This window comes from Nannospalax galili, unplaced genomic scaffold, assembly GCF_000622305.1.
Source record: "Nannospalax galili isolate Female #2095 unplaced genomic scaffold, S.galili_v1.0 scaffold1283, whole genome shotgun sequence".
Lineage (NCBI taxonomy): Eukaryota > Metazoa > Chordata > Mammalia > Rodentia > Spalacidae > Nannospalax > Nannospalax galili.
Window position 1 is genome coordinate 431,189 of NW_008349841.1, and position 9,246 is coordinate 440,434.

A 9,246-nucleotide genomic window follows, 5' to 3' on the forward strand; every position below is an offset into this window, starting at 1 on the left:
GTGTAGGGGGTCTGACCAGTCACCATCTGAACCTCCTGGTTCACCCTGCTACACACACACAGATTCATAGGCATAGACACACACACACACACACACACACACACACACACACACACACACACACTTTCTCACACTCAGAGACAGTTACACAGACACATACAGACATACAGACACAGACACAGACACACACGCACACGCACGCGCACACACGCCCCTCTACGGTCCCCACTGTCCAGCCCTCTCTGGAGCGGGACTCCGCGGGCTGCACTCGGTCGCTGGGTGCCCGGGTACGCATCCCTGCCCACGCCCCGGGGCCTCCAGCCACGCGAGGACCACGCGTCCTCCGATGGGTCCCGGGTGCCCAGCGGCTGCCTCGGCCCAGCGCCAGCCCGGCTCCCCGGAGCACAGCTCCGACCCGCGGTACAAAGAGCCGAGCCGCGCGCCCTCCGACCTCAGGAACTTCCCGGGGCGAGGGAAACTGCTGCGCGCCCACACCCACGGCCGCGGGGGGCATTTCTTACCTGCCGTGCCCCTCCCTCGGGCCGCCCGCCCCGCGCCGGGTCCCGCTACGAGCGCTGCGCACTCTCCCGCTGCGCGCGGCTGCTGCAGGGCCCGGCGGCGGTGGCGGGGACCAGACAGCGGCCCCAGCCGGCGTCAGTCAGACTGGAGCCGCCAAGCCTCCTAGCCAGTATTAGTGCGCGGTCCTGGAGCGCCGCCAGCCCTGCGCCCGCCCCGCTGGCCAGGAGGGGCCGCAGCCCGCCGCGCTGGGCCCCTCCGCCGCCCCGCCAGGCCCTGCCCGCCCCCGTGCCTCTCCTTGCGGCCCTTGAACTTGTCCCGTCCACCTGCAGCCAGAGACACATACCAGGACCACCAACCCGTGGAACTCTCCCGAACCTGTGTTGTGGTCCCGGTGACCACCCCCTAGCCGTTTGCTTCTTTTTTGCTTTTCGGAGTGAGGTTCGCCCCTACCCCCTGACAGCGCCATGAACATGGTTTGCACTGGTACTGTGAGTGGCGAGTAGTGGGTTGTGATTTCTTTACCAAGCATGTAATATTAGCTAATCTAATAAGATGCAACTTCATGGGCACACAGCAATGTTAATGTACATCCTTCTTGCCCAGCGGCCTGGCTGTCCCCTAGGTAGCTGGCCTCTTGAGGTCACTGTGCACTCCCAGAACTCACTGCGAAATGCCACTTAGGAAATGGCCTGGTGGCAGAGTGTCCGGCCAAGTGCTGTGATACAGATCATAAAGGTGGGCCAGAATGGCTACTGTGTGCATAACCTACTAAGGTTTGGAGACTAGACATCTCAACTATCAAACCCGTTGCATGAGTAAGAAAAAGAAGGTTGCATGGTAGGTAGTTCATTCATAACAAACACTTAGGGACCGAGACAAGAAAAGGATGGGTGGTCAATTTGGCAGTGAAGAGCAAACAAGTGTTTACAGTGAAGTTCCCCTGACCCAAAATTTGGTGAGTGTTGCACATGTGCCCTCGAGTTCCACACTCATGCATCTCACAAGATGAGATTTATTATTTTTGTTTTACAGTTGAAGAGCCTGGGGCACAAATTAACTTCCCCAGGGGCTGACCCAGAATTCAAACTCCACTTAGCCTGAGTCCAGAGCCTAAGCAGCAAACCAGCACTCCTCACTGTCTTTCTGGAATCCAAGGGAATTGTAGTGTTTGAGCTCAATGCCACAGCAAATGTTCCGGGAAGGATGACCAACACTGGTGACCAAGTGGAAGTAGAGTCGGAGGCAGTAAGAGGTGAGGCAGTAAGAGGTGAGGAGGCGGACAAGAAGCTGTGACAACACCTAGGCTGGAGATGAAAAGCCTTCACCACAAAACAGGGTCTGCAAGATTCTAGAAACCAAGAACAATGCATTTTGTGGACACTTGGAAGGGAAAATCAATGGAATGTGGGGAATCGAGAAGCAAAGATGGAAGAAAAGTGCTGTATTTGGAAGAAATCAATGTTGGGAAGCCAGAAGCTGCTTTGGGGAGGAATAATGATACGAAATCACCTTCTGCTCTGCAAAGTCACTCCCTACCCCCAGTTTATTGGCTGTTTGCCTTTTTCCTCTGTAGCAGCATCACTGAGTGTTGTTATATAACCTGTTTGTTTTGGCTGTGTCTTCTATAACAATGCCAGTTACAGCTGTCCACATAGCCTGAGCTGAGTTTGGCATATCATAGGAGCTGGGTAAAGATCTGCTGACTGAATGACACGCTTGGTGTGTGGTTAGGATGTGAGAAAAGTGATTAGGAGAGAGATGGAGCTTTGGAACGTATCTATGGAGGTGACAGCAGCTTCCAAAATTAAACAGATGCTAGAGTGAGGGGAAAGCAAACAGGCAGAAGCTGCACCCATGCAAGGAATGGGAGGAAAAAAGTAAAGCCTTTGAAACAGAGGGAAGACTCAGGATGTAGTTCTTTGGTGGAGCACCTGCCTGGCATGTGCAAGAGTCCTGTAGTCAGTGCCCAGAAACACAGGCACACATGCATGCACCCCAACAGTCTAAAGCAATAAACCTCCAGAGGTAGAAAGATAACCCATACCTTACAGTTCTATGTCAGGGTCAGGTTGGGAATGAAAATATGTGGTCACTTGCTCCTCTGAGAAAGAGTAGGGTGTACACTAGGTTCCATCTACAGGCAGCTGCTGATGCCAGCTTTAGCTTGCTGTTGCCCTGTAAGAACTAGGATATATTTCCAAGAGCTAACAGACATCCAGAATTTTATGGAAAATTTTACAATTAAAAAATATTAGGCCAAAAAGATGGCTCAGCTGGCAAAAGACCTTGCCGCACAGGCCTGGCAACCTGACCCCACAAAAAGGTGGAAGGAGAGAACTAACTCCACAACGTTGTCCTCAGACCTCTACATGTACACTGTGGCATGCACATTTTTGTGCATACCCCACACAGTAATAATCATAAATTGAAAAAAATCTTTCTGGGCTGGTGAGATAGCTTCTCCAGTAAAACACACTCTGCATAAGCCTGACGACTTGACTTTGATCCCTAGACTCCACACTGTGGAATGAGAGAACGAACTCCAGCAAAATGCCCTCTGACCTCCATGCTTACACACACACACACACACACACACACACACACACACACACACGATACCGATGTACTTGCAGCACTAAGATACAGGGAAAAGTACTGATATTGTTTAAAAAGGCTCAGTTTTTTTTCTTTTTGGTTTTTCGGTCTTTTTGAGACAGGGTCTCCTTGTAGCCCCAGCTGTGTCCTGGATTCACTATGGAGACCAGGCTGGCCTCGAACTCAGAGATCCACCTACCCCTGCCTCCTGACTGCTGGTATTAAAGGCGTGAGCCACCACGCCTGGCCTCATATTTTTTTAAGTGCAGGCTGAAGAAAACATCTGTGAGCTAAGCCTGACTAGGTACCTCTGGGTTTTTACCTCCCACTCCTCCCACTCATTCAGCATCTCTCATTCTGTCCAGTTCTCACCAGGTGGTGGTACCTGCCTCTCCTGTCTTGGCTCTTGATTCCCCTGCACAGGGCATATGCCTTCTGCACCATCTGCACCATCAGGGCTGTTCCAATGTTCTTAGAAGTCACCAGTGACCTTCAGCTATCAATTCAAGAACTTCATTCTTTTAGAATATTTGAAATGTATCCTTATTATATATTAAATTCAGATTGTGATGGTTTGAGTTGAGGAATGCCCTGTATAGGCTCCAAGTATTTGAATATTTGGTCAGTTGGTGGTGGTGTTTGTGGAGGTAGATAACTGGAGGTGGGCTTTGAGAGTCTCATAGCCTTGACCTACTTCTAGCTTGTCTCTCTCTGTTTCCTGTGCCAGCTTGAAGATGTGAGTACATCACTCAGCTAACTGCTCTGGATGCCTCCTGCCATGCCTCCCCACCATGATGGACTCATCCCTCTGGAGTTGTAAACCCAAATAAACTCTTCCTTGTATAAAGTGCCTTGGTACTGGTGTTGTATTATAGCAACTGAAAGGCAGCTAAAACACAGATTATCATTGGAATTAATCAAATTCATTTATTCAAATTGTTATATAATGATGTTATCTGGGAACCATTTTAGAAGCTAGATGGCACTGACATTTTTTTAACCATCTTACCTATGTTCAAGTGTATAGTTCAGTAGTATTGATACATTTACATTGATTAGATCTTTAAAATTTTTCCATCTTGCAAAAGTGAAACTCTGTGCCCATTAAGTGCTGATTCCTCATCCCTCTTTCCTTTGCCCTTAGCACCATCTTTCCATCTTCTCTTTCTATGACTTGGACAATGCTGGGTGCTGCACATAATCAGACTCATACATGTTTGTCTGCGTGATTGGCTTATTTTGCTTAGCATACAATGTGCTCAAGGTTCAGTCATAGAGCATGAAATTGTCATATTTTTAAGGCTGTGTAATATTCCATTGCGTGTATGCCACATTTTCTTTTACCATTCAGTGGTCAATGGGCAGTTGGGTAGCTTCTACTTGTGGCTGTTGTGATAACAATACTGTGACCACAAGATGTATGTACAAATATCTCTTCAAGTTCTGCCTCAAAGCCACCTGTGGTGGCAAACTCCTGTAACCCCAGCACTCTGAGGTAGGATGGTGATGAATTCAAAGCCTGCCTGAGCTACATAGTAATAAAAAAAGTTGTTTTTCAAGATTCTGCTTTGAGGGGCTGGAGAGATGGCTCAGCAGTTAAGGGCACTGTCTGCTCTTGCAGAGGACCTGGGTTAGTTCCCGGCACCCACATGGCCGGTAACAGCAGCTCATTGCTCCAGTTCCAGGGGATCTGATGCCCTTTTCTGGCCTCCATGGGCACTGCACAACACTGGTGCATTTGCACACATGCCAGCAAAACAGTCATACACATTAAAAAAAAAAAAAAAAGGTTCTGCAGATACATACCAAAATGTGTGGTTACTGAATCAATGGTAATGGCATTTTTAATAGTTTGAAGAAACCTCCATAATGTTTTCCATCATGGCTAGACCACATTCACCAACAGTGTAAAAAGTCTGACTTCTTTGACTACACATCTCTTTTCTGTTCTTTTGATTGTGGCCCTCCTATTGGGTGTGAGGCCATGCCTCACTGTTGCTTTGATTTGCATTGCTCGCATGCTTAGTCTGCTGAGCATCATTTCATATGCTTGCTATCATTTGTATGTTGTCTTGGAGAATTCTCTATTGAACTGCTTTGCCTAGTTTTCTATTTGTTTGGCTTTGGGTTTTTTTCTGTTGAGTTGTGGGGATTCCTTGTGTTCTGGATATTAGTCCCTTATCCAGACAAAAGATTTAAAAATATGTTACTTAGTAGGCTGCTTTTTTTTTTTTTAATTGTTTTTTTTTTAAAGTATTATTTTTTAAAAAAATATTTTATTTTTGTTTTACATGTATGTATATGAGTATATTGCCTGCATGTATGTGAGTGCACCCGTGTCATGCAATGCCACAGAGGTCAGAAGAGGGCTTTGGATTCCTCTGGAACTGGAGTTAAGGACGGTTTGTAGCCACCATGTGGGTGCTGGGAATCAAACCCGGGTCCTCTGCAAGAGCAGTCAGTGCTCTTAACTGCTGAGCCATCTTTCTAGCTCCTAATTTATTATTTTTATTTTATGTGTGAGTGTATTGCCTACAAGTATGTAAGTGCACCCATATTGTGCAGTGCCCACAGAGGTCAGAAGAGGGCATCAGATTCCTTGGAACCAGAGTTATGGATGGTTGTTAGCTGCCATGTGGGTGCTGGAATTGAACTTACGTCCTCTTCAAGAGCATCCAGTACTCTTAACTGCTGAGCCAACTAAACTCTCTAGCCCTGATTGTTTCTTTTGAAGTCACCTCACAAGTCTATTATTATTTTGTGTGTCTTTTAAAAAAAAGGTTTTATGTGTATGAGTGTTTTGCCTACAGGCATGTAAGTGCACACGCATGCAATGCCGGTGGAGACCAGAAGACAGCGTTGTAATTCCCGGGAACTGGAGTTACAGATGGTTGTGAGCCACCATGTGGGTGATGGAAGTTGAACCTGGAACCTTTGCAAGAGTATTATTTTATTAGCTCTTGTCAGTTGAGCCATCTCTCCATCCCCTTGTGTGTGTGTGTGTGTGTGTGTGTGTGTGTGTTTTTCTTTTCCTGATTTGATTTTCACTTTTTTTGTGGCTCTGCTGCCTTTAACAAACCCACTAAGTTTTGGGGATGTTTTTGTTTTAAGACAAGTTCTCCATGTACAGCCCAGGCTGGCTTTTAACTCAGAATTCTTCTGCATCAGCCTCCAGAGTACTGAGATACAGGTGTGTGCCACCATGCCTGGCTTCCCACAAAGTATATGAATAAACTAAATCAATAAATGAATAAATACAACACAGATTTTTAAAAAAGAATAGAAAATATTCCACCTAGTTAAATGGAAAGACTTCTACTGTCGCTGACTCTCGGTTGAATTTTCATGTGGGCTTCTTCTCAAGGTTCCTGCTTCCTCTCTAGCTTCATTACCACCTGGCTTTCCCTCCACATCTCTGCTTCGTGTCACATCCTAAATAAGGCCTTCGTTGTCATCCCTGTCTAGGTTGGACTCCATCCAGATTTCATAGATCTGCTGGGTGTGATGACACACACCTTTAATCTCAGCACTTGAGAGGCAAAGGCTGGCAGATCTCTGGGTTTCAGGCCAGCCTGGTTTATACTGCAAATTCCAGGCCAGCCAAGGCTACATAGTGATACCCTGTCTCAAAAAGATCAAGAAATAAAAGACTGGAGAGATGGCTCAGCAGTTAAGAACACTGACTTCTCTTGCAGAGGACCCAGGTTTGGTTCCCAGCACCCATATGATGGCCGACAACCATCCTTAACTCCAGTTCCAGGGAATCTGATGCCCTCTCTTGGCCGCCATGGGCATTATACATATGTGGTACACTTACATACATGCAGGCAAAACACTCATACACATAAAAAAACAAAAAAAAATTCATTGGTCACATTTCATTATTTATAGTGAACAATGTTGTTGCAAAGTGGCATAGGTTTAGTTATTTCATTAGTGTCTCTTCCCTCCAATTAAATGTAATTTTGAAAAGAAATGGACAGTCTGGTCTTGTTACTTCCAACAGCTAGAATAATGGCTTGGATATGGTAAATACTTATCAAAACTGTGTTAAATATACAATAAAAGAAAAAGTCACAGTAATGGATCCTGAGCTTGGGGTCACATTTGGCTTTTAGTACCCCAAGTTCATAGCAATGTAGAGGGAAGCCATACTATCTTCCCTCTGGAGAAATTAGAAGTGGTGTGTGTCTATGTTCACGTGTATGCAGGTGTATATATACATTGTGCTGGTGTGTGTGTAGGCCAGAGGTCAATCTTGGGTGTTGTTCCTCAGGTACGTACCATTTTGTTTTTTGAGATAGTCTCTCTCACTGGCTGCAGCTAGTGGATTAAGCTAGCTGGCTGACCTGGGAGCCCCACAGATCTGTCTGTCTCTGCCTCCCCAGTACTGGGACTACAAATGTGCACCACACATGAGGATTTGAACTCAGGCCTTCATGTATGCACAACAAGCACTTTACACACTGAGCTATCTCCCAAGCCCTGCTTTTCCTTTCTTTTGGCACTTGAAAATATTGTGCCACACTCTTTTGACCTCTGTGATTTCTGATATACATTTACTGTCATTCTAAGAGTTTTTCTGTACAGATAAGTTGTCAGGTTTTTCTGGCTGCTTTCAATATTTTTCCAAATGTTTTGAAGTGTTGATTATTTTTCTATCACTATGACCAAATTAGTGGTCACAGTGACCTGACATAGCAACTTAGAGCAAGCGTTCATTCTGGCTCATAGCTCAGAAGGGGCAGTCTTTCATGGAGGAGAGGCATGACTGAGCATCTCAGGGCAGGAAGCAGAGACAAAGGAAATGCTGGAGCTCTGGGGTCTCTTCTGTTCCCCTCTTACTATATCCATGAGGCTGCACCACCCACTTTCAGAGTGGGTCTTCCCCCTTTAATTTTCTCTAGAAATGCCCTCACAAGCATATTCAGTGGTGCCTTCATCATGTGAGTGTGATGCATCTTGGCTTAGGTATCTGAGTTGATTCTTCAAAGAATCTGAATGTAGTTGGGGGTGTAGCTCACCAGTAGAGCACTTCTGTAGCAGCAATGCCTGGGGCTCCTCTTCAGCATCAGAAACCAACCAACCAGCATAATACACACTTGATGAGAGGAACCTGATGTGTAGATTTAGGTGTCTTGCCACATTTGGAAAGTTTTCATATTATTTCCTCAAGTTCTCTCACAGCCCCAGGGTTCTGATGACAGCATGAGTCTCTTCAGTCCTACAGTTGCCTGGGACTCTGTTTTGTTTTTGTTAGTTTCCACTTTGGTCTGCCCTCCAGCTTGCTGATTCTTGCCTCTCTTTTCCATTTTTGCTTTTTTTCAGCTTATCCACCAAGTTTTTTGTTATTTTATTTTGCCGCTCCACAACTTCCATTTGGTTCTTCTTCATAACTTTAAAAATAATTTTTATTGATTTTTGGGAATTTTCATACAATGTATTTTGATCATATTCAGACCCCCTTTCTTAGAACCCCATTTCTTCTCAGAACCCCCATGTCCCTATTCCCTCTCATGTCCTCTGTTCTTTAAAAAAATTTTTGGTTTATTTTTATGTGTATGAGTATTTTGCCTGCATGTAAGTGCCCATGCATGCAATGCCCATAGAGGCCAGAAGAGGACGTCAGATCCTATGGAACATGAGTTACAGATGGTTGTAAGCAGCTATGTGGGTGGTGCTGGGAACAGAACCCAAGTCCTCTGCAAGAGCAACCAGTGCTCTTGAACACTGAGCCTTCTCTCCCATCCCAGTTCTTTTTAAGGTCTATTGTGTCTAATTTGTGTTCCTCAAATGCTCTTCGGTGTGGGTTCATACCCTGGAGCCTTGTCAACTTACCTGGCATCACATCCTTAAAACTGACTCTCCATCACCCAGCAGTTATCAATTGCCAATAACTCATCTAGGGCTGGGCTTCTTGCCTACCTTCTCCCTCCCTGATGGGTTTTTGCTGACTCGGGCTTACACAGGTCTTGTGCATGCTGTCACAAGAGCTGTGGGTTCATAGGTGACTTGCTGTATCTGGAAAATATGGTTTCTTTGTATTCGTGCACCACCTCTGGCTTTTATAATCTTTCTGCCCTGAACCCTGTGTGTGGTGTGTGTGTGTGTGTGTGTGTGTGTGTGTGTGTG

At 46.0% G+C, this 9,246-nt stretch overlaps 1 protein-coding gene across 1 annotated transcript in view; it reads right to left on the bottom strand.

The window, feature by feature from the left end:
- The window catches only part of Smad9 (SMAD family member 9), a 78,036-nt gene extending 77,391 nt beyond the window's left edge, over positions 1-645 (bottom strand). Inside the window, exon 1 of the mRNA XM_008847123.3 lies at positions 522-645. The gene's annotated coding sequence lies outside the window, so the exon portion shown is untranslated. The remainder of the gene's footprint in view (positions 1-521) is intronic.
- Between the last annotated feature and the right edge of the window lie 8,601 nt (positions 646-9,246).